At 46.0% G+C, this 24,963-nt stretch overlaps 1 protein-coding gene across 3 annotated transcripts in view; it reads left to right on the top strand.

Annotated features, from left to right (window-relative positions):
- TSNARE1 (t-SNARE domain containing 1) overlaps positions 1–24,963 on the top strand; it is a 635,428-nt gene that overhangs the window by 9,079 nt on the left and 601,386 nt on the right. Inside the window, exon 1 of one of the 3 annotated variants that reach the window (XM_054984299.1) lies at positions 18,683–18,738. The exons of the other annotated variants lie outside the window; for them this stretch is intronic. The gene's annotated coding sequence lies outside the window, so the exon portion shown is untranslated. Of the gene's footprint in view, positions 1–18,682; positions 18,739–24,963 lie in introns of those variants that run through there. 3 annotated transcript variants of the gene reach the window in all.

The raw sequence follows: 24,963 nt of genomic DNA, 5'->3' as shown, positions 1-24,963 counted from the left end.
AAACCCGGTCCACAGCATAAAAGATTTAAATCAGCTTGGGTTTGATCAACTTCTGGTTGGCCATGCCTGATCATGGTGCATATAAAAAGTATCAATCGTTAGCAGTGATTTTCCCCCCAAGATCGAGATTTAGTTAAGAAAGACTTGCTGTGTTTATTTATTTACTTCATGTTGTGTCCTGCCTTCCTCCTCAATGGAGACCCAAAGCGGCTTTCATTGTTCTCCCCTCCTCATTTTACCCTCACAACAACCCTGCGAGGTAGGTTTGTATGAGAATGTATGAGAGGCCAAAAGTCGCCCCATAAGTTTCCATGGCAGAGTGGAGATTTGAATCAGGGACTCCTAGATCCTAATGCAACATTCTATAACAGAGAACATATCGATATTAAAACAGAAAATGCATTTTAAAAGGCATAAACTTCTTTTTTGTTGAATCACGGTCCTCTTTTATCGTGTGTTGGAAAAAGAATCCTGAAGCATAAGTGTTAGATTTTATGTAGGTTAAAGATAAATATAAATAGCAATGTATATTTTATTTATTTATTTATTTCACATTTCTATTCCGCCCTCCCCGCGAGTGGGCTCAGGGCGGATAACAACATATTAAAATACAAAATACAATAAAACCAACATATTAAAATACAATCAAAATCCATGCACGTTTAAAACAGGATGGTGGACAGCCTTCACAGGGAGAGTAAGATTTTATACAACCCCCTTTTTTTTTCAGGCCCAGCCTCAGCTATATGCCTGGCGGAACAACTCATATACTATTTAATAGAAGATATATGTGTCAGGGCTTGCCGCGGCTGCCACTGGGCATGGCACTGGGCGGTCTGCTCCTGACATCACAGGGGGGGCCAGGGATTCTGCAGGACCCTGCTCTGTGGAAGGAGGGGCGGTATACCTCACCCAGACTCCCTCTCAGTCCACTCGCTGGCCTGCTCAACCTGGCCTGCTTCCCCTCTGCGTCCTCCTTCATCTCCTCCTTCCAGAACTCTCCTCCAAGCCTCCACCCTTGCATCCTACTGCTCTCACTCCACATCATCACTCCTCACTCACACCCACCACCTCAGAGCTCTTCCTAGCCACCTTATATAGGGCTTCCTTTCCCCGCCCCGCCCTCCTTCTAGGCTTGTGCCCTCTCCTGACTTGGCCCAGCTGTGTCTTCCCTCAGGTGTTTCCCTCCTACCACTAATCCCTTCTTGGCTTCCTTGCCTTGCTGGCAGGGTGGGATTGAATGCGAGCCATCCCCAGCTGAGGTCTCCTTGGCCTTGCTCACGAGGAGCTTCCCCAGCCGGCTTCTGTGCTGCTGAGCCTGCCTGGCCTTGCTCACGAGGAGCTGCCCCAGCCGGCTTCTGTGTTGCTGAGCCTGCCTGGCCTTGGTCGCGAGGAGCTGCCCTGGCCAGCTTCTGTGCTGCCTGTTCATTGATGCCGGGCGGGGCTACCCATCTCCTCCCCCAGAATGCCTGTGGCAGCTCCACCTGGAGGGGCTTGGCTCCTAGCACCTCCTGAGCCAGGCTGCTGTCCTCTAGCCAGGGTGTGGCTCTGGGCTGTAGTGGCTGCTTCTCCTCCTCGGAAGGTAAGGGCTCTGCTTGGGCTGTTGCTGTGTCCCTATTCCCCTTGCCTTGGCCCTTTTCCTCCAGCCTGCTTAGCCCTCTCTCTTCCCCATGGGGGGTGGGACTAGCTGGCTTCTCCCTGCTCCCTCCAGCCTTCTGAGGCTTTGGCCCTTTGCCCCTTCCCCCTGGAGTAGGCAGGTTCTGGCTCTGTTTGCCAGACAGAGCGGTTGAACTGCTGTCTCCCGGCTGCCCCCTGCTGCTGTCTGTCAGCAAGTCCGGGGGCTGGGCTGCTGTCCCCGGACAATATGGTATAGATATATGGTATAAAAGGTTTTTTTTTAACCTTTTTCTATTTTTCTAATAAAGAAACAATAACTATCTGCAGCATGCGAACAGTTCTCCGTCTCTATTGAGCTCGAGCAAGTCAGATTGTGTTAGATTTGCAAATGGTTGCCAGCTTTCCGCGGGATCTTCTTTTGAGCGTTGTTGCCGTTGACCTCTCTCCAGTCTGTCTGTTTGCAGAATTTCACAAAAGATTGAAATACGCTCCCGCTGGTTTCTGAGATTATCAATTTTTTATGTCTAATTTTATGTCCCTTTCTGCTCTTGCCAGGAGACAGCTGCAGTTGGTTGGGAGAGAATGGCTTTGCTGGGATGAGATGGCGTACACAGAATGCTAGAGGGTGCGCCAGTGAATGAACCCTTAATGGTGTGGCTGATGTTCAGATCTGATACCGTGCCCTATTGCCGGGACTGGTCCCTGGATGTGTATCTTTACTCGGTGGTCTGCGGTTGCCGGTTTGGAGTAGCTTCAGGTTGTGGGTCCCTCCCTTCCAAGATCAGTGAAAGAGAACGTTATCTGCCAGGATAGGCTGTAGATTCATGAGGATAAGCAAGAAATCTTTCAGCTGGGACTTCTCGCTGATGACAAGGTGCTTTCTCCTACTCTCCCAAGTAGGCCTGATCAGGGGCGGATCTAGGTTGCCTGGTGCCCGGGACAACCCAAGTGTTGGGAAGTGACGTCATCATGCAGGGCAGGCGTGCGGCTGGGAGGCTGCCCGCGCCACTCGCCTGCCCTGCTGAGGGGGTGGCCGGCTTACTGCATACTCCCTGTCCTGCTGGGCAGGCAAATGGTGCAGGCGGCCACTCAGCTGTCCGTGCTGCCGCCGGCACGCTCCCGGTGGCTAGCAGCTGCACCCAGCACCCCTCTTTGGCGGCGCCGGGGGCAGACTACCCCCTACCCCCCCTCAATCTGGCCCTGGGCCTGATTTGTAGAAGGTAACATCTGGCTAGCCATTTAGTCTTGTCAGTCTCTTCCTTATATATCCCAGCTTTGGTACTTACTTTTCAGAATCCTTTATGTGCATCCTGCAGATGTGGCTGTATCTTGCAGTGCAATCCTAAGCAGAGTTATATCAGTCAAAGCCCATTGATTTCAATGGGCTTAGACTGGAATAACTCTGTTTAGGATTGCACTGATAGTCTCGATTTTTGTTCCTTCCACTGATACATTAGGATCCAACTCTATGTTTTGAGGTTTGAAGTAGCTTTGGAGGCTATCTTCAAGTTCTGAATTTTGCATCTCCCTTTCTATGTGGCTTAATCTATTCTAGCCACACAGGTTCAAATTACAATCCCTAGCACCGGAGGGACTGAATCAGAACTGGGATTTATCTTGTTTTCTGTAAGAATAGGTCAGTAGAACGTATAAGGACTTTACTCCGTGATAATTTTTTTTTTTATAAACTTTTTATTAAACGAAAACAATTACAACATACAAACTTGAACATGTACAACAAACAAACAATCAATTCAATGCATGGAATTTTGTTACAGAAGGAGAGTCAGCACGTGTCAACAAAGTTATATACATTGTGGAACTTTATAGTGTAAAACCCTTTGACATAGTTATTGTTTGAAGGATTTTTGATTTCGGCTGAATGTTATGTTTTTCAACATATTCAAAAAACGGGAACCATTTCTCCACAAAATTAGAGCTCACCGGAAACTTCTCCGCTACATAGAGATCGTTGTGTGTTTTTTCCACAATGAAATAATTCCACACTTTTTCCAACCATGCTTCAATTAAGGGAGCTGAGTTTTTCTTCCTCCGTGATAAGTTATGAATACTGAGAATGAAATGTTGCATGTACCATGTTCATTGGAAAAACACTACTGTATTTGTTTGCATAAGAAGGGAACTATTTGAGATTACAAGTAACATGTAATTGTATTTGTAAGTATTGCAATCTTTAGTATAGTGTCGTGAATTAAATTGACAAGGTGATCCACAGCACAAGTTTGAGTAGAGACGATTGAGATTGTAAGTTATAAAGAATACCACTTGATTGGATGTCACTTTCAAGTACAGGATAGTGGGGCAAATAATGCCTTGAAATTGATCATCAAACGGCATCTCTCGACTCCACCCGCTTGTAACGAAGGCGTCCGACATTTGATGGGAGAAACCAGTGGAGAACGCACCAACGTGATGCGTATGATTGATAAAAATGATTTAGAATTCTAAGTAGGAAATGCCATATGGAGATGTAAATAATAATAATAATAATAATAACATTCGATTTATATACCGCCCTTCAGGACAATTTAATGCCCACTCAGAGCGGTTTACAAAGTATGCTATTATTATCCCCACAACAAAACATCCTGTGAGGTGGGTGGGGCTGCGAGAGCTCTGAGAGAGCTGTGACTGACCAAAGGTCACCCAGCTGGCTTCAAGTGGAGGAGTGGGGAATCAAACCCAGCTCTCCAGATTAAAGTCCCGCGCTCCTAACCACTACACCGAATGAGTTATTGTTGTAAAAACATGGTACTATAGATGTTTATGTATTGTTTCAGCCTTTGCTCCTGAGGAAGCTATCTCATGCGAAACAAACCTGAGCTAGCAGTTTGTTGAGCAGGAACTGTAGATCTGAGCTCTCTACACAGAGTAATTTGAACATAAGCAACTTATGGATTCGGGCTGTGTGTAGAACCTCAAGAAGGATATAAAACCTGGCTGAACCACGTTCTTCTTCCAGCCTTTTCATTCTGGAGCTCCCAATTGTGGAATTTAGGATGGATTCACCGTTGGACATATAAACGGACTGTTTCCATTCTCAGTGGTACCTCTGAGAATTTTTCGGATGTACGTTGTAACTAGTTGTATACGGATTTGTGTACATGTGTATAATTAATTGAGATACAGAGCACATAGATTTTTGGTTTATTTATTAAATGGCAGTTGATGGTGCTGAAACGAGAGCTTCTAGTTGTTCCTTTAGATTTTGGCACTCTCGAGTGCTATCGCTTCTCCAGTTTATAGGAGGAGAAAAGTAAGCAGCGTTTTAATTCTTCAAAAGATCAATGCTTATTGTTTAAATATTGAGCGGTATTTTGAGCTGAGAATATTAGCTCCTAGTTTCTGTTCGAGGCCCAAGGGAGAACAAAATTAGGTATGTTTTACAAGCCCTAATGAAACTTTTATGATTCTGAAAAACAAAACAAAGCATAACAAAACATAAACGAATCTCCATACCTTTGTTTGAGTCGAATTTAAGATGCTGTAGAATTGTAGGTAGCCCCTTGCAGTTGTGTGTTTGGATGTATGACTTCTAGCCAGCTTAAGGCAATATTCAGAGGTGGAGAAAATTTCTATATTGTTATCTGATTTAGATGCGGAAGTGTCTTACAATGTCTCTTTATTCGCAGCTGCAGCAAGAAAGATACGAGCAAAGATGGTAGCTTGCGGGGCTTTTGGATAGATAATTTGCAAATAATAGTCTCAGGGCTCTATCGGTTATATATGTATTGACGTTTTGTAGTTTACCGAATTTATGAACTGGATATTAATTGTATGTTTTAAATGGTAAATTTGCTATGGCCAGTGACTAATTGCAATGAACTTATTTACCTAGAACAAAAACCAAATAATGGGATTTCTGTATAGATACCTCTTTTGTTGGTAGGAATCAGCATTTGAGTATTGTTGGCTGGGGTATTCTTTGGACCACTTTTCTGGACGGGGTACTGTATTAGAGGGAGGTATTGCATTGCGGTTGGATGGTTGTTCATTCCTGGAAGATGGTGTCTACTGGTGGTGTTGGTAGACTTCAGTGAGGTCTCTCGAGGTTCCCTCTTGACTCCCTGGTTGTTTAGTGCTTTGCATAAAACGATTGGGAGGGGAAGTCCAGAGGTGGAGCAAGGTATCTGAATGATACCTCACTCCACCTTCTTGCTTTCACCTGATTCAAAGCCAGTGGATTGTCTAGACTTGTGTCTAAAAGCAGCAATAGCTGAATGAGGGTGAAAAAACTGAAGCTTAATCCAGACATGATAGCGGTGCTGTTGATTCGAGGTACTGCTGGTTGGGGAAGCAGAATTCAACCTGTTTCAGATGGGGTTGCATTTCCTCTGAAGTTGGGTTTGCAGCTTTGGGAGTGTTCTTTAGAGTCTCTCTACCCGAGACATCTGACACGTGAAGAATATGTGTTGGCAGATGCAATGTTAGCAGGAAAGGGTAGTTTAAAAAGACAGAGCTGGTGGCAGGGCAAAGGCTTTGCTATACACTGGAGTTGTATGAAGGGGCTGTGAAATGCCAGAAAGAAAACTTCAGCCCATGATAATCTCTCCTGGTCCGAGACCGGCTCTGGAAGGCAGTCCCAGCCCATTTCCATTCCTTGCTGCACTTCCATTACATTCCCACACAGTTTTAGACTGGAGAGGTGAAATTGACAGAGCGTTCCAGGAGGGGAAGATGAAATGAACAAACTCTCTGAGCAGCGATCACCGGCTCTGTCTTTTTAAACTGCGCCTCCCAGCTAACATTGCATCTGCCTACACTTGACTAACACGAGGCGTCTCGTGTAGAGAGACTCTGAATCTGTTCTTCCTTTTGGATTATTGAATAGTGGTAATGGCCTGGAACACCTGTATCACTTTAGGCTGAGCAAGATACAGGTCCAGTAGCACCTTAAAGATCAACTAGATTTCCAGGATATGAGCTTTCGTGAGTCAGAGCTCCCTGAGTTGCATTCTTTCCTGAAGAAGTCTGATCTGGCCACGGTCATAGTATGCTGTGCCGCTATGGGTGAGGGTATTGTAGTTGCATTGTACACATTTTAGTTGTGAATAAGTTTTCAGCAAAAAGTGGCATGTAAACATTTTCAATAATAAATAAATATGGTTACTCTTTGGGTTGTCACACATAATTGTACATGTGGCACATATTCCCACTACCATACCCCCGGCGGGGGCAGGGAATCCCTATCCTTGAAAGAAAGAAAAACCCTCATAAGATCATGTGCAGTGTCATATCACTTTCAGTAAAAAACTCTTAAGTGGAACTGGGTAGCTCTTGGAATTGCCAGAAACGCTATGGTTTTATCCTAGTTGGTTTGATCATAGAGTTTCCTGCGATTCCTAGAGCTACCAATGATGCTTCTTTTTTTAAAAAAAACGGAAGCGAAATGATGCTACAGCAGGCATTGTGGCTCCCCCATATGTCTACTGACAGCCAGGTGCTGCCTGTCAACCCCACATGGAGCCATTTTCACACATGATAAATAATAATAATATTAGATTTATATACTCCCCTTCAGGACAACTTAATGCCCACTCAGAGTGGTTTACAAAGCATGTTATTATTATCCCCACAACAATCACCCTGTGAGGTGGGTAGGGCTGAGAGAGCTCCGAGAAGCTGTGACTGATCCAAGGTCACCCAGCTGGCTTCAAGCGGAGGAGTGGGGAATCAAACCCGATTCTCCAGATTAGAGTCCTGCTGCTCTTAACTACTACACCAAACTGGACCTAGCCAATCAAGACCACATTTATTATTATTTATTTATGTATGTACATTTTTATCTTGTACTTCTGTAGAGGAGATGAGGGCAGTCTATGTGGTTCTACCCCCCTTCTCCTTTTGATCGTCACAAGAAACCTGTGAGGGAGGTGAGGCTAAGAGAGGATGAGTAGCCGAAGGTCACCCGTTAAGTTCCCTGGAGAGAGGGGGATTTGTCCCAGTCCAACACTTTCCCCATTACTCTATTCTGGATGGTGAAATAATGATGTCCTTGAGGGTAAGTTAAGCTTATGAACAGGCAAAGCATTTTGTCATCTTCTGGAGCTCCCTCTGAAAAACTGTTGAAAATAGAAAGGATACTTTTTCGCTGATGACAAAAAAGTCTTCTTGAAAAATTGCCTCTCTTAGCCCTGGTATTAACCCATATTAAAGTGTCTGATAGAAAATCCCATTCATTTCAAGGAGGCTTTGACTGTTGAAGTTCCCCAGTGGATTGTGCAGTCTGTACAAAAGTGGGATAGATATCCTCTTAGACGGAAATTTAAAAGGAGCGGAATGGAGTGCTAAGATGAAGGATTCTGCACCTTGCCTGGGAAGTCCATGCAAATGGGGGGAAATGATCAGCCCCGTAGCTGTGCAGTTCCTTTTTATGGGCCTCTGGTTTATCTTAAGAGCAAGATTCAAGTCCAAGAGCACCTTGAAGGCCAACAAGATTTCCAGGGTATAAGCATTCAAGAGTCAATCTCCCTTTGTCAGAATTGCCAAAAAGAGCCACGAATTCAGGCTGCTGTCAAATTTCCAGTGGTCCTTTTGACAGTGTCTTCAGAAATGAAGGTAATTCAAAATTAAAAGAACACACTACTTTGTGAAACCTTGCCTTACTTCTCAAGAGTGTCCACGTTAGTGAAATTAACATTTAATTAATCTCTGAAGACCACTACTTGTGCTCTAGATCCTTGCCCATCTTGGCTGCTAAGATCTTGCAATGAACACCTAGCTGAGCCTTTAACATCTATCATAAATCAGTCACTAACTCAGGGCACCTTCCATTAGCCACTCAAAGAGGCAGTCATCCACCTGCTACTTTAAAAAAATCCCTAGAGAAAAATGACATGACCAGTTATTGCCCTGTCTGTAACCTGCCGTTTCTAGGCAAATTGATTGAGAAACCAGAAACAAACAATTCCAGATTTTCTCAGATAACACTGGGGCTCTAGACAGTTTTCAGTCTGGTTTCGGGACAGGCTATAGGACATATACAGCTTTGGTGGCTTTAGTTGATGATCCCTGTTTGGATGTGGACAAAGGCTATGCTTCTTTCTTACTCCTCTTTGATCTATCTACAGCCTTTGATACAGTAGATGATGAGGTGGCTGGAGGCAGAAGTGGGTATCAGGAGATGTCCTTGATGGCTTACGATGGCTTAAATTGTTCCTCATGGAAAGGACCCAAAGGGTTGCAGTTAGAGACCAGCTGGCCTCATTGTGGAGATTATCTTGTGGGGTTCCACAAGGTGCAGTTTATCCCCCATGTTATTCCACCTCCGTGTAAAACCTTTAGGAGAAATCATTTGGAGCTATGGAATTGGTAGTCATCAATATGCAGATGACACCTAATTCTATATATTGGTATCCAAATCCCTTGGACATGCTGTAGAGAGACACTGAATCACGGCCTCACAGCAGTGATCAAATGACTGAAAGTGAGGAAGTTGAAACTGAACCCAAACAAGATGGAAATGGGTGCTAGATAGGAAAGGTGATCTCAAAGGACATTTTGCTTCCCGCTTTCAGTGAGGTTCAGCTGACCCTTGCAGACTTGGTTAAGAGCCTAGGAGTTATACTGGATCCAGCTCTCCTGTTAGAGAAGCAAGTTAATGCAACTACTAAAATGGCCTTCCTCCAACTCTGCCAAACTCAGAAGATGGTCCTCTACCTTGACATGGACTGTCTGGCCACCTGGATTCAGGCTATGGTTATATAGAGACTTAGACTACTGTAACACTCTCTACATAGGTCTTTCCTCAAAGTCAACTTGGAGGCTGATTCCGCACACGTTGGATAATGCACTTTCAATGCACTTTATCAATCGTTTGAGGTGGATTTTTTGTTCCACACACAAAAAAAATCCGTTCCAAATGATCTGTAAAGAGGATTGGAAGTGCATTATCCAACGTGTGCAGAATCACTCGGAATCACTCAATTATAATCAGGAGCTAGTTGAAGTGTAAAGAAAATGGCATTTCTGATTCAAACTGTAGCCATGTTTGAAACTCTGGCCTGAGAAAGTTTACAGAGCTTGCTAGAAGCTTTCAGCACAATAATAATGATGCCGCCAGGCATATGGGTGGTGCTAGGCGGAGCTCCCCTTGCCTGTTGATAGTGGATTGGGCCCTCCCCACCACCAATACCCCTGTTTTAAAAACTTTTTTTTACTGCAAAGATGCTCTGATCAGTGGAATTAAATCTGATCAGTGGAATTCTGTGCTGCTAGGTTGATGTTTATATTTATACTTGTATTTTAACTGTGTAAATTTGGATGGCTTTAGTATTGTTAATTTATCATAACTGTTTTATATATTTTAACCTTTATGTATTTGTAATCCGCCCTGAGCCTGCTGGAAATGCGGGGAGGGTGGAATAAAAGTCAAAAATAAATAAAATAAATAACAACAACAACAACAACAACATTCGATTTATATACTGCCCTTCAGGACGACTTAAAGCCCACTCAGAGCGGTTTACAGAATATGCTATTATTATCCCCACAACAATAATCACCCTATGAGGCCGGTGGGGCTGAGAGAGCTCCTAGAAGCTGTGACTGACCCATGGTCACCCAGCTGGCTTCAAGTGGAGGAGTGGGGAATCAAACCCGGCTCTCCAGATTAGAGTCCCGTGCTCATAAGTCATAACTACTACACCAAACTGGCTCTTCAGTGACCTTGAAGATAAGAGATAGCTTATTAGTAGAGCTTCCATAGTACAGGCTGGAGCTAATTAATATTCCTGAACACTAAGCAGATTTCACACCTGTGGGGAAAGGGGGCTGGGACCAAAGCTGCAGATTGGTTCCACTTCTTCCCACTCACGTGTTACCCTAGCAACGGTGACATCACTCTTTGGGGTCCTGATTGACTAACAGGCCTGAGCCCATTAGGTCCCTAAACCCATAAAATAGGTTAGTGAAATGAACAGAAGAGTTCCAAGTCAGGTCAAGTCAAGTCAAGAAAGAAGTCCGAGTCTGAGGTCAAAAAGTTGCTCTCCTGAGGTCTGTGAGATGGCTGTCCCCCTGCAGCCATCTTTGTGTCTGCTGTCATGGATCTGATCACGAAGGCAGCGCCGGATCTAGGCTTGCCCGCGCCTGGGGCAACCCTAGGCCGGCGACCTGCGCGTGCGCACGCTCCCTGCGCTGTGTGATGACTTCACTTAGGTGACGTCATCACGCAGGGCAGAACAGAGGCAGCGTGCGGGGCTGGGAAGCTGCCTGCGCCATTCTCCTCCCGGCGAATGGCATGGGCAGCTTCCCAGCCCTCCGCGCTGCTTTCACCTGCCCCACAGGACAGGGGGCGGCTGGTTTGCCGTGCACCCCCTGCCCTGCAGGGCAGGCAAAAGCAGCGCGGGGGGCTGCGAGGCTGCCCGCGCCATCCGCCTGCCCTGCAGGACAGGGGGCGGCTTGCTTGCCGAGCACCCCCTTCCCTGCAGGGCAGGCAAAAGGCAGTGCGGTGTGGGCGGCCCCGCAGCCCCCCGCGCTGCCTTTTGCCTGCTCTGCAGGACATGGGGTGCGTGGCAAGCCGGCCGCCCTCTGTCCTGCGGGGCAGGCGAAAAGCAGCACGGGGGGCTACGAGGCTGCCTGAACCCTCTGGCAGCTGCCAGCTGCTCCCGGTGCCCCCTCCCTGGGGGCACCAGGGGCAGACTACCCCCCCTGCCCCCCCTCGATCCGGCCCTGAACTAAGGTCCTGTCTGTCTCTATACCAGAGACCCTGTTATTTTGCGCCTGTGCCTCACTTATGTTTTGCCTTCTAGAACTACTGGTATGTGATCTGGAACTATGCCGTGTCTCAATTACTGTCAGGAGTAGAGATGGGCACGAACAGCAATACGAACTAAAAAAAGCCAGGAACAGCCCGATCAGCTGTTCGTGAACAAGCTGTTCCTGAGGCCCCATTCTAAACGAACAAGTGGTCGTCGCAAGCCTCGTTCATTGCTTTTCGTCAAGCCATACCATCTGGCACCTGCAATCAGTTCCCTTGGCAACCAGAGGCAGGGACTGCCTGAACTCTGTCTGATCTCCTGCTGTTGCCCTGGAAACCCCAATCTAAGCCCAATTTAGCTTGATAGGCAGGTCTTCCTTTCAAGTGTGGAGCTCCAAATTTGTTACAAGGAAGCAAAGAGCAGGGAGGAGGGGGGCTCCCAGCTCTAGTTTTGCAGACAGTGAGGGAGAGAGAGTTGCTGTTGGCATTTTGAGAGAGAGACAGGGAGAGTGCATTGGAGCTTGAATTTTCTCTGTGTGTGGTGGGATAGGGAACTACCTCTTCAAGTTCCAGGGCTGCTGCCAGGCTCTGGGCCAAGCTATTATTTATTACTGGAACATTTCCTGCTGTCTGCTCAGGTATGGTTTCTGGGAGTGGTGCAGTAGGGATCTTTTTTTTTTTTTTATAATTTTTTTTTATTTTTCATAACTACAAAACACTACACCAGACTATCACAAGGAAAGGGGAGAGGGAAAGGACAAAGGGGGGTGGAAAAAGAAAAAGGGGGGGAATGAACTACAAACACTAAACACTACACTTCAATGTTTCCCTTCATACTGTCATAATACAAAAATAGCTCCATAGAATAATGATGGAGTGGTTAATCATACAGAAAATAAACATTTCAAATTCTGATTAAACTTTCCTCCCCCTTCTAGGTCCCGGACGCAATTCTCTCTGTGCAACTGCTGTTGCGATGCTCTCCTCCCCCCCCCCCCCTCCGGCTCCTCCTTTTCTTCGTTCTTGGTGCAGCAGAGTTCTGGGTTTTTATTCTCAAAATCCTTTAGTTGATCTTCTGATAATATCTTATAGGCCTGATCTTTATATCTGAACCATATTCCTTCCGGGAATAACCATTTGTACTTTATTCCATGGTCCCTCAGAAGAGCTGCAAACTTTTTATATTTAAAACGCCGTTTCCGGACTAGAAATGGAACGTCCTTCAAAATCTTGACTTTCAAACCCATAAAGTCCAAATCCGCATTGTATGAGTTATATAGGATGGTGTCCCGAATCTTTTTAGTTGAAAAGTCAATAATGATCTCACGAGGCAACTGTCGCTTTGTTGCATATTTTGAAGAAGCCCGACGGACCTCCAAAATGGCGCTTTTAACCTCTTCTTTAGTCGTCCTCGCGGGTGTCGCCAGTAGTTCCGAGACCAAATCCCACAGATCCTCATTTTCCTCCTCTTTCACGTTTTGGAGACGCAAAATTGTCTGCGTTCGTTCCACCTGTAGCCCGATCAGTTGGTTCTCCACCAACTTCAGCTCCTTTTTTGTAGCCTTCACAAGTGACGCACTTTCCAGAGCAGACTTTTCTGCCCCCCCCCGCTGCTGCCTTAATGGTTTTCACCTCGCTTTCAATTAAGCCCACCCTTTGATCAGTTTCGTTCAGCTTGTCAACAAAGGGTTTTATGGCTTCCACCACCGCCCTGCGCACCAACTCTTCGAGCGACTCCCCTTTCTGCAAGGTGGCCGAGATTGACTTACCGAGAGCGGGACTTTGCTTCTTTGCTGCCATTTTGGGGGGGGGGGGGCGCCAACAAAATTCTGGAACTCCACGAAGGGGAAGAGCGAGTCTTCTTCAGATCAACCTCTCCTTCACAAACGCTTGTAGAACAGAAGGGATTCGCTTGTTTACAGGCTTCCGCCTGTTTCTTTTACTTGCCGTTTCTCGTTGCCCGGCAGCACTCGAGGCGCCGCGCACATCTGCCGGCCTCCATAGGGACAAACGGGCAATTCCCCCCCCGCATTGATTTCGGGGAGTTCTTCCCGCCGCGTCCCGGACCCTGGCTCCCTCCCTGGGAGTCCTGGGGGCTAATCCTTACGGATCAGCCGCCCGGTCAGGGTGCCCGGTCGTTTCCTCCCGGACCAGCCGAGAGGAGCGTCCGGCATGGCTGAGAAAACGAAACCGAATCTCGGTGCAGTAGGGATCTTGATGGCTGGAGGAGAGCCTGCTGGCCCCCATGAACAATGAACAACAAATGTTCGTGAAAAGGTCATTATCGTCAATGTTCATTGTTCGTTGTTTGTGAATGGCCACGAACACCCATGTTCGGGGTTTTTTTTTCAGTTCGTGCCCGTGTCTAGTCAGGAGCTAGGTGGAGAATGCATATTACTCCCATTCTGCAGTCTCTCCATTGTCTCCCCATCAGCTACTGGGCTCACTTTAAGGTTTTCACTGTCAGATATACAGCCCTTCATGGCCTTGGCCTTTCATATCTGCAAGGCCGCCTCTCTCCTATGTTCCACAATGGCAGCTCCCAGGGGTCATTTCGTAGAAAAAGAGCTGCAGGAACTCATTAGCACAACTCAAAGCACAACTTATTAGCATATGCTACACCCCTTGACATCACAGGAAGTGTGTCATTAGCATAACTGATTTGCATATGCCACACCCCCTGCCATCATGTCCTCCTGGACATTTTGGGACAAATCCATGCCGAAACGGGCCCAAAATGGCCAAAAATCAGGTGGGCGGGGCTACCTGACATGTGACCTTTTTGGAGAACTACTGGAACTGCGTTCCTATGCATTCCCCCTCAAAATGAGCCCTGACAGCTCCACTCTTCTGTACAGAGCCTTTTGCAGATACCACCCTGTAGTTGGGCAAAGTCAACAGCTCCCCTTACACGCATGTTTTCCGTGGTGCCTCCCACCTTGAGGAATGGCCTGCCTTTGGAGGTCAGGAAAGCTCTTGCTCTTCTGGCCTTTCACAAACTGCAAAACGGATTGATTCAGAAAGGCTTTTTCACATGGGTAGTGGGGGTTGGCTGGGAGGTCATGGCTCAGAGAGATGCCTTGGAATATGGGAATGTGGACGATACTAATTCGGTATGCCTGTTGAGTTAGGTATGTTTCTGCTGGGCAGCCTTTATGTTGTTGAGTATATTTGGTCAAATTGCTTACGGTTTGTTTCAACTCTGTACTGGATTTATGCTTGTTTTTGATCGTGTTGTCTCATACTGTGTAATCCGCCTTGAGTGTCAGTGAGAAAGGCAGAATATAAATAAAGTAAATCTCTCCAGGTTGAAGGTGACAGGCGGGGACAGAATGCCACTCCTTCCTTCCTTCCTTCCTTCCTTCCTTCCTTCCTTCCTTCCTTCCTTCCTTCCTTCCTTCCTTCCTTCCTTCCTTCCTTCCTTCCTTTCTTTCTTTCTTTCTTTCTTTCTTTCTTTCTTTCTTTCTTTCTTTCTTTCTTTCTTTCTTTCTTTCTTTCTTTCTTTCTTTCTTTCTTTCTTTCTTTCTTTCTTTCATAGTCTACCTTTCTCACACCATGTGAGATTAGTACAGTCCGTGTCAAGGACATTTCCATAAACAATGCCATAGGGTAAGTAAATACAAGTTTACAACACATTGCGTTAGCAAGAATCCAATACAGAGTTGAAGAAATGCTGAAGCAGAACATAAGCAATTCTAGGACTGACATTAGACAACGTGAAGCACAGGTCGCTCATAGGAGCACATATTTAAAGCGACAGATAGTACGTAAGGCAACATAGTGGTGAACTCTAAGGTCCCTAACTCATAAGCGAAGCATCTGAGACCCCCTCCCTACAATACAGCCCACCAATCTGAGTAAAAAGCCTTTTTGAATAATTCGTTTTTGCATCGTTTGCAGAAAGCCAGGAGAGTGGGGGCTCTCCTGACCTCCTCAGGCAGGCCGTTCCACAGGGGAGAGGCCACCACAGAGAAGGCCTGTGTATGGGCGGCTCTCGATTTTGCTCATGTGCAAGGTGGCACCTGCAAGAGACCCCGTTCAGATGAGTGAAGCCGCTGTGGAGGAACTGATACAGTGTTTGGTATGTGTCATACTTGAGAGTTCTAGCCATTTAAGTTAATGGCGATGACTCAGACAGCCTACATCTCTGACCTTACAGCACACTGCTTTTCCCTTCTCATCAGGAACTCTGGCTTTGGTGTTCCCTTTTCATTTTCTTCCCGCTCTGGTGTTTGTGACGTCCCCCTCCCTGCAATATTACCTCGGCATGCCAGAATGTGTATGCAGACACCAGTTACCTGCAGTCCAACATTCCTCAAATAATCTTATTCCCTTTTTGTATGCAGTTCTCTTCCCCCAATTCTACTCGCAGAGTTGGTTTGATCAGAATGCAAAGCTCCTGTGCCTTCCAGAACGGAATTGGGAAGATTTCAAGGGCTGCTTCTGCAACTTCTGTTTGTTTGCAGTAGCTTGGCTTTTTGGACAATCCCTCCTAATGCTCTATTGATATATTGTTACAGGGGACTGTCGGAACAGAAATAGGACTGAGCTGGTAGATGTTGTTTATTTGAATTTTCAAAAGGCTTTTGACAAAGTCACTCACCAAAGACTCCTGAACAAGCTTTACAGTCATGAGATAAGAGGACAAGTCGTCTTATGGATTGGAAATCGGCTAAAAGACAGGAAGCAGAAAGTAGGAATAAATAGTTGGGATATAAGCAGTGAGCTCTCTCAGGGATCCATATTGGGGTCAGTACTTTCAACATGTTTATAAATGATCCGGAGTAAGGGATGAGTAGCGAGTCGGCCAAGTTTGTAGATTACACTTAATTATTTAGGGTGGTTACAAACAGATTGCGAAGAGATCCAAAAGGATCTCTGCAGACCGGGGGAAACGGGTGTTAAAGTAATAAATGAGATTCAAAGAGAGCAAGTATAAAGTGATGATGACGATAATAACAACAACAACAACATTCGATTTATATACTGCACTTCAGGATGACTTAACACCCACTCAGAGCGGTTTACAAAGTATGTCATTATTATCCCTACAACAATAAACACCCTGTGAGGTGAGTGGGGCTGAGAGAGCTCTGAGAGAGCTGTGACTGACCCAAGGTCACCCAGCTGGCTTCAAGTGGAGGAGTGGGGAATCAAACCCGGCTCTCCAGATTAGAGTCCTGCTGCTCTTAACCACTACACCAAACTGGTATATATTGATGCATATTGGGGCAAAAAATTTCCCAAGCTTTGCATAGACACTGATGACATCTGAGCAAACAGTGACAGCCTGAGAAAGGGATTTTGGAATGGTAGTTGGTAGTTTTGTCCTTGCAACAGCCCCGTCCGTGATGTAGCTTTGCTTGAGAGAGGGAGTGCGACTGGTCGAAGGTCCCCCAGGGAACTGCATAGCAGAGCTGGGGTTTGAAACCTGGCCTTCCAGAGCCCAGTCCAACAATAACCTGACTCTTCACTGAACCAGTTGCCGCTTTTTACTGTACACAAACAGTAAGAAGGTAGCAAAATCAAAAAGAGTCCAGTAGCACCTTTAAGACTAACCAATTTTATTGTAGCATAAGCTTTCGAGAATCAAGTTCTCTTCGTCAGATGCCTGATACAGAGACTGGTCAAATACAGAAGAGGAGGGAGAGAAGGGGAGGAGAGAGAAGAGGCAATTAGGGGGGGGAAGGGGGAGGGAGCAATCAAAACATCCCTTTGCTAGTATATGTAAACATCTCCTTTTGGTGTGTGGATCAGTTGGCTTCAAAGGAGTTTGCCCTGTTAGTTTGTAGCAGCCAAACAGCTAGACCATCCAATTCCAATGCAGTATGGGCCTTCGATAACCACAGCTCTCCCTGCCAGATGCATCTGACAAAGAGATCTGTGGTTCCCGAAAGCCCACGCCAGGTGCCACTGAGCTCCCCCAGACCCCGCCTCTGTAAAGGAAATCTGTTACCTGTGGTAATGTGATAACCATTCATAGTCCCTATTCAGTCCCAGCTTGACAGAGTCAAATTTGCATATGAATTCCAGTTCAGCAGCCTCCCGTTGGATTTTGTTTTTGAAAGGTTTCTGTTGAACTACAGCGACCTTTAAGTCTTTGATGGAATGTCCTGGTAGGTTGAAGTGTTCTCCCACTGGTTTCTGGACGTTTCCATTTCTAATGTCAGATTTGTGTCCATTTATTCTTTTGCGTAGAGGTTGGCTGGTTTGTCCAATGTACAGAGCAGAAGGACATTGTTGGCACATGAGGGCATATATCAGATTGGAGGATGAGCAGCTGTAAGAGCCAGAGACAGTGTAGTTGATGCCATTGGGTCCTGTAATTGTATTCCCTGGGTAGATATAGGGGCAGAGCTGGCATCTGGGTCTGTTGCAGGGCCTGGTACCTGTGCTGGTGACTCTGCTGGCCGATTCATGGTTGTGAGTGAGAAGTCGTTTAAGAAGGGACATTCTCTCAGCTTCTTCAAAGCTTGTGTTCACTCATAGCCTTTCCCCCGATTTGTTTCAGCGCAGTTTGTGTACACGCTTTTAACGGTGTCCATGATAACTCATCTGGCTTCCCATCAGAGTTCATATAAAATGTGACAATTAAATGTCCATGGATCTCTTTGTGTTTGCCGTTCGGAGGGAATAGATGCAAAGTTAATGGCTGGAACGGTTCCTCAGATCGTTTTGATCACCGCCGGGGTCTGGGTCAGGTCTTCTGGCAGAGGACATCTCCGATAATTGCTCTTGGCTGCAGTCAGATCCCTGAATACTTGAGCTGGTTTTAGATTTAAGTCTCGGTCATAAGTCACCGGGCAAAGTCTCCATCGTCTATCCTTTTAGCGGCGGGGGGGGGGGAATGTAGATGAACGGAACTTTGCTGACACGTTGACTCCTAACGATTCTATTTAATAAAATGCTGCGCCGAGCCTTTTTTTCTTTCTCAGCTCGCTATTTATTACCCATTTACCTGGGTTGAAATGGGACCTGTAGTCTTTGATCAATTGGATTTGTCAGATTTCTTTTTTAAAAGGTGTACTGCACCTCTGTTGAAATATGCATCTGTAACTTTCCACCGCACAATTAACTCTTCCTTTTTCTTTTTTTCTGCTGACGTGAAAGCCGCAGAGCAGATTCTGAGAACGCATTTCCAAGAGACGGGGGGTAGTAACAAAATAAATTAATAATAAAAGCAGAATCTGCCTGGACACTTAAAGAAGTGGCAGATGAAGTACAATTCTTTAGACCGTGTGCCTTTTTTGTTTGTTTAGTAAAGCGTTAAGGTCAGAGTTAACAAACTAAACAGTTATGGGATGTATATTCTAGCATCCACACTTCCTTCTTTTACTTTCATTTTTCAGTGATTATCTGACTGCTGAATTGTGTTGTGTGGGGCTGCCTGCTTGCTTACCCAAGTGAGTAAATGGAATTTCTGTTATAAACCCATCTCTGTGAGTACTTGTGTTCCGGAAGGAATACGTACAAGTTTTCAGGTGTAACTGTTTTACTTTGTTTTCGTGTGTTGTGATTGTATATTGTTTCACCGTGCCAGTTTTAGTTGCTGATATTCCTGGTTCACAGAGTTTGAAGAGGCTGTCAGGCTATGGAAAACAGGATACTTAGTAGCTGACTTCCCCCCTTGCAGCAAGAAATCCAAGCTCTCTTGAGTCAAGGTTGTTTATTAGAAAATCAAAGCTAAAGCATGTATGTGTCCATAGACTCTACAGAAGCAGTATAAGCGACTGGCTGTACATAGATCTCCTGCTGAGAATGACGTTGGGGAGGCTGGCTACAAAGTTCCAGTCCTTCCCTGGGAGCCCCCCGCCCGCAGGACCCAGCTGGACATAGTCAGTCAGTGGGAGAATAGGAGAGAACCGCCCCAAGGCCGCCGTGGTGAGCCATTCGAGATAAACACGCTGTCTTCCCAGGAGCGAACTGGCCTGTGTGAAAAACTACTACACACACACACACTGAATGATAACAGCAAGAAAAGAAAGATGGAAGGACTGTGGATAGCAGACCTGACAGAGGCCTTATTGGTCCCTTCAGCAATGGAAAGCAACACCAAGCCCCTCTACAAAGCAAAGGTAGAGCAGCCCCCAAAACAAAAGGAAGTCCAACCTTTGCTGGAAGGGAGCGAGAGAGAGCCTGCCACTCCGCATGGAAATTGGTCCCATGGCTCTCAGCATTAGGAAGTTTTCTGAATATTTAACTGAAATTTACCTTTCTGTGAGAAGACTTTGCCCTTTTCCCTGTGACAGCTTCCAGGCATTTGAAAAGTGCAATTTTTTTTCCAAATGCCATTTGAATGTAAGCAATGGAAAAATAGTATTAAAAATTAAATACATTGAATGGGAGAAATTGATCATTGAGGATTCCATAATTTTATGTAATGTCATTTAGCGTCCGCCTTTCTCACTGCGACTCAAAGTGGATTACACAGTGGAAGTTAATACAATCAATGGCTGGGACAGTCAGTAAACAGTACTGTAGGGTGTGGATTGCAGAAATCTGAAGACAAGCATAATCCAAATATAGAATTGAAACAAAGCATAAGCAGTTAGACAGTTTGGTGTAATGGTTAAGAGTGGCAGGACGCTAATCTGGAGAGCCAGGTTTGATTCTGCACTCCTTGAAGCCAGCTGGGTAACTTTGGGTCAGTCACAGCTCTCTCAGAGCTCTCTCAGCCCCACCCACCTCACAGGGTGATTGTTGTGAGGATAAGAACGCACTTTGTAAACTGCTCTGAGTGTGGCTTTAAGTTGTCCTGAAGGGCGGTATATAAATTCAATGTTATTATTCGCCCCCAATATAGACCCAAAGTGGCTCACATCGTTCTGCTGTCCTCCATCTTGTCCAGCGCATGTGTCTATTATGAAAGCAGCTCCATCCTTACTTCTTGGATGTTCATTCTGAACCCACCCACCCCACAGCCTGTATAGCTTCCCAGCTGGAAGGCACACACGTCAGAAAGGGACATCTAATAATATAACAAGCGGGAAGGCTTGAGGTAGGGAGGAAGGAGAAGGAAACTACCTTTCTCATTGCTTGCTTGCTCTAGCACTCCCTACCATGACACTCTATACTGCTTCTGGTCCCTATGGTGAATGGTGGCCGTTTTCCCCTGCCTCCAAGTGGCGCTGTACTGTCTCTCGTCTCTGTGGTGAGTGGCAGCAATTTTTTCTACCTCCAGAACACACTATACTGCCTCTAGTCTCTGTGGTGAATGGTGGCCATTTTTTCTGCCTCCAGGTCACGCTGTACTGCCTCTAGCCTCTATGGTGAATGGGAGCCATTTTTTCTGCCTCCAGAACACACTATACTGCCTCTAGTTTCTGTGGTGAATGGTGGCCATTTTTTCTGCCTCCAGGACACACTATGCTGCCTCTAGTTTTTGTGGTGAATGGTGGCCATTTTTTCTGCCTCCAGGTCACGCTGTACTGTCTCTAGCCTCTATGGTGAATGGGAGCCATTTTTTCTGCCTCCAGAACACACTATACTGCCTCTAGTTTCTGTGGTGAATGGTGGCCATTTTTTCTGCCTCCAGGACACACTATGCTGCCTCTAGTTTCTGTGGTGAATGGTGGCCATTTTTTCTGCCTCCAGGTCACGCTGTACTGCCTCTAGCCTCTATGGTGAATGGGAGCCATTTTTTCTGCCTCCAGAACACACTATACTGCCTTTAGTCTCTGTGGTGAATGGCGGCCATTTTTTTTTTCCTGCCTCAGCAAGATCGATCAATGATGGAAAATCCAGGTTTTTACCAGGAACTCTTCCACTGCCCCCAGGCAGATGGCATTCCAGTCTCCACTGTCCATACCGTGCATACTGGCATACAGAAAAAGCTCTGCCTTTATCCGTTTGATTGTTAACCTGCTCAAAAAGAACTCCAAAAAGTTGGTGGAGCAGGATTCCCATTGCAGAAACTGTGTTAATTTTCCCTCAGCGAGCTTTATTCCTCAATCTGTTGCCATCTCTCCTCCAATCTGAGATGACTGCTTCAGGTCACTTCACTATGGGACCGGCCCTCTTGCTACTCAGTTGCTGGGGGGACTCGGAGTGGTCAGCGGATGGCCGTGGGGAATAGGTATGGCTGTTTGGAAGCAGGTGGTCCTTCAGGTGCTCTGTATCAGGGTCACTAAGATCTTTCAAAGTCAAGACCAGACATTTGAATTGCACTGGGGAAAATACTGGAAGCCATCGAAGGTCTTTGGAAGCTGATGTGATCTTCTTTATACCTGGTGGAGCATTTTGGACCAATGGGAGTTTCCTAGAGTCTTCAAAGGCAGCCCTCCATAGACTATGCTATACAATCAGTGTGGTCTAATGAGAGGCAGTGTAGTGTAGTGGTTGGAGTAGGGCATGAGAGAGACAAGTTGAAGACTGCCCTGCCATGAAGTTTGCTGGCTGATCGGGGGATAGTTATCATAACCTGTCAACCTAACCTACCTCACACAGGGTTATTACGAAGATAAAAGAGAGCGAGTTCAGTGTAGTGGTTAAGAGCAGGAGGCCTCTAATTTGGAGAGCCAGGTTTGATTCCTCACTCCTCTGCTTGAAGCCAACTGGGTGACCTTGGGTCAGTCACAGCTCTCTCAGAGCTCTCTTAGCCTCACCCACCTCACAGGGTAATTGTCGTGAGGATAATAATAACACACTTTGTAAACTGCTATGAGAAGGAGTTAAGTTGTTCTGAATGGCAGTATATAAATCTAATGTTATTATTATTAGTACTAAAATGGAAGGAGGAGAGAACCCACACCATTCTGAGTTCCTTGGAGGAGGAGTAGGTAAAAATTTAACAGATGGTAGCCTAGCTTTGGTTCTGACCATACTAATATCCAGGGCTTTTTTTCTGGAAAAAGAGGTGGTGGAACTCAGTGATGGAACTCAGGACTGTACAATGATCTCACTTTGGTACAGCTGGAACAAGGGGGGAGTTTTTTAAAGTTTAAATTGCCCTCGGCAAAAATGGTCACATGGCCAGTGGCCCCGCCCCCTGATCTCCAGACAGGCCACTGCTCAGAGGGTGATCTAAACTCCCCTCTGTCTGGAGATCAGGGGGCGGGGCCACCGGCCATGTGACCATTTTCAAGAGGTGCCAGAACTCCGTTCCAGCACGTTCCTGCTGAAGAAAAGCCCTGCTAATATCAGACACTGGGTTGTGGTGGCGGGGAAGCTTGCATTAGCCTAACTTACTGTGGATCCCCCCCCAACCCCATTATTATGGTCTTACTTTAGTGGAAGTGTTTTCCTATGGTAAGAACTGCACCAGGCTTTCCGATCATACTAATATCAGAAGATCCCATCTAAACTAGTAGCCTCTACCAAACCTTGTGGCAGTGAGTCCCACAAGTTAATTGTGTGTTGTGTGTCCTTTTGCGCATCCTCAATCTGCTGCCCTCCAGCTTCACTTGAGTTCTGATATTTTGGCAGACTGAGAAAATATTCTGTCTCTGCCCCAACTTTATTCTCTCTATGCATATTTTTAAATCCTCTTTAATCATCTGCTTTTTTAAATCTGTTCCTGGTTAGGGAAGGTTGTCTCTTTCGGTTGTCCTTTCTTCATAGTTTTTCAGCTCTGGAGTGCTATCAGGTTAACCCTTTGAATGTGCTAACAAATTAGGGGTAGAACCGAGTCTGGATGTTATCATCCTAGGCAAGGCTTTTTTTCTGGGAAAAGAGGTGGTGGAACTCAGTGGTGGAACTCAGGACTGCACAATGACGTCACTTTGGGTCAGCTGGAACAAGGGGGGAGTTTTTTAAAGTTTAAATTGCCCTCGGTGAAAATGGTCACATGGCCAGTGGCCCCGTCCCCTGATCTCCAGACAGAGGGGAGTTTAGATTGCCCTCCGCGCTGCTTGGCGGCATGGAGGGCAATCTAAACTCCCCTCTGTCTGGAGATCAGGGGGCGGGGCCACTGGCCATGTGACCATTTTAAGAGGTGCCGGAACTCCGTTCCAACGTGTTCCTGCTGAAAAAAAGCCCTGATCCTAGGTCAGCTGGCTGTGTTAATCAGCCCAGCACTGTGTGTTCCTTTTCTCCTCTCTCCGTGGTTGACGGATGCCATTTTCGCACCATTCAGAGTTTATGAGCTGGTTGCGAACATCGATAGCGCCGTAAATTGTGACGCTAAAAGGGCTCTCGTTGGTATGTCGAGTGTTGTCTTATTTCTTGCTGATCCATGTTGATGGTAATGAAAATAAACTTCTGCTGGTTGTTAACGGCGAAGCACTCGTGTTAAATCCCCATTCGGTGAGTGAAGCTTATGCTAATACCTTTAGCTGTAAGTAAAAATTACCTTGTTTCAGGATATGTTACCTAGCAGGTGGTGTGCCTCTTGTGATAGGTACCCCTTAGTTAGAAGGATTCTTACAGCTCTCCTGTTGTTGTGCATTTTTTTAAAAAAAGCCTTATGTGTATCTGACACACTAGAAGCAGCCCACAACTTGCGAATACTGATGAGGATCTGAGACTACGCCAGAAGGAATTTGGGGCTGAGGGGCTATTTATTCACATTTATTAATTGGAAGTGTTTTGTAGACCATCTTTCCCATGAGGCTCAAGGCAGTTTCTGCATGATATGCAAAATAAAATAAAATCATGGTTAAATTTGTTTTAAATCACAAAATCTTCCCTTACAGTCAAACTGTTTCTGTTACTTCAATGACAGCAGCATATATCCAAGGATCAGCAGAAAGCCTCTCAAAATGATAGACATTCTTCTAAAGGACAGTTAGGATACAGCGAAGCCTCCTTCCATTAGCATTCCACACCCTGGGAAACTCTTACAGGATGACTCAGCCCAAACCCACCTTCCTGACGAGGTATAAATTACCTGCCAACATCTTCTCCACACTGTGACACTGAGAGATCTCTGTCTTTTGGTGCTACACCTCTGAAGATGCCAGTCACAGCTGCTGGTGAAACGTCAGGAACTACAATGCCAAGCCCACAGCTGTACAGCCTGGATAATCCACAACAACCATCATTCTCTGACCATGAAAGCCTTTGACAACATTTCGACAATGTCAGAAGGTTTGGTAGCCACTGCTTGGTAGCCCATTCCATCATTTTTTAAAATTTATTTATTTACTTCATTTATACCCCTCTTTCCTCTCTAGTGGGGAACCGAAGACGCTTACATTTCCCCCTTCTTCATTTTATCCTCACAACGACCATGTGAAGTAGGTTTGGCTGAGTGTGTGTAACTGGCCCAACGTCACCCAACAAGCTTCCATGGTAGAGTGGGGACTAGAACCTGGGTCTCCCAGATCCTAGGACAACACTCTAACCGCTACTCCATTCACAACAAGACTTGCTGCCAAAAACAGCCCCACACAGGTGGTGGCTGATCTAACCTCTTCGCGGGAGGGAAGAGAAAACAAAAATTGCTGGGTAGAACCTATACGGAAAGGAGATACTTTGGATATGTTGGTCCCAAGCCAGGAAAGGTTGTGGGGAGGGTCTGTGGCTCAGTGGCAGAGCATCTTCTTGGTATGCAGAAGGTCCCAGGTTCAATCCCCAGCATCTCTAGTTAAAAGGATTGATTGGGTGGTAGGAGGTGTGAAAGGTCTCTGCCTGAGATGCCAGAGAACTTCTGCCAGACTGAGCAGACAATATGGACTTGGTTGGGCAGG

Source organism: Eublepharis macularius, chromosome 7, assembly GCF_028583425.1.
Source record: "Eublepharis macularius isolate TG4126 chromosome 7, MPM_Emac_v1.0, whole genome shotgun sequence".
Taxonomy (NCBI): domain Eukaryota; kingdom Metazoa; phylum Chordata; class Lepidosauria; order Squamata; family Eublepharidae; genus Eublepharis; species Eublepharis macularius.
Note: the sequence above shows the minus strand (reverse complement) of the source record. Positions and strands in the feature narration are given on the sequence as shown.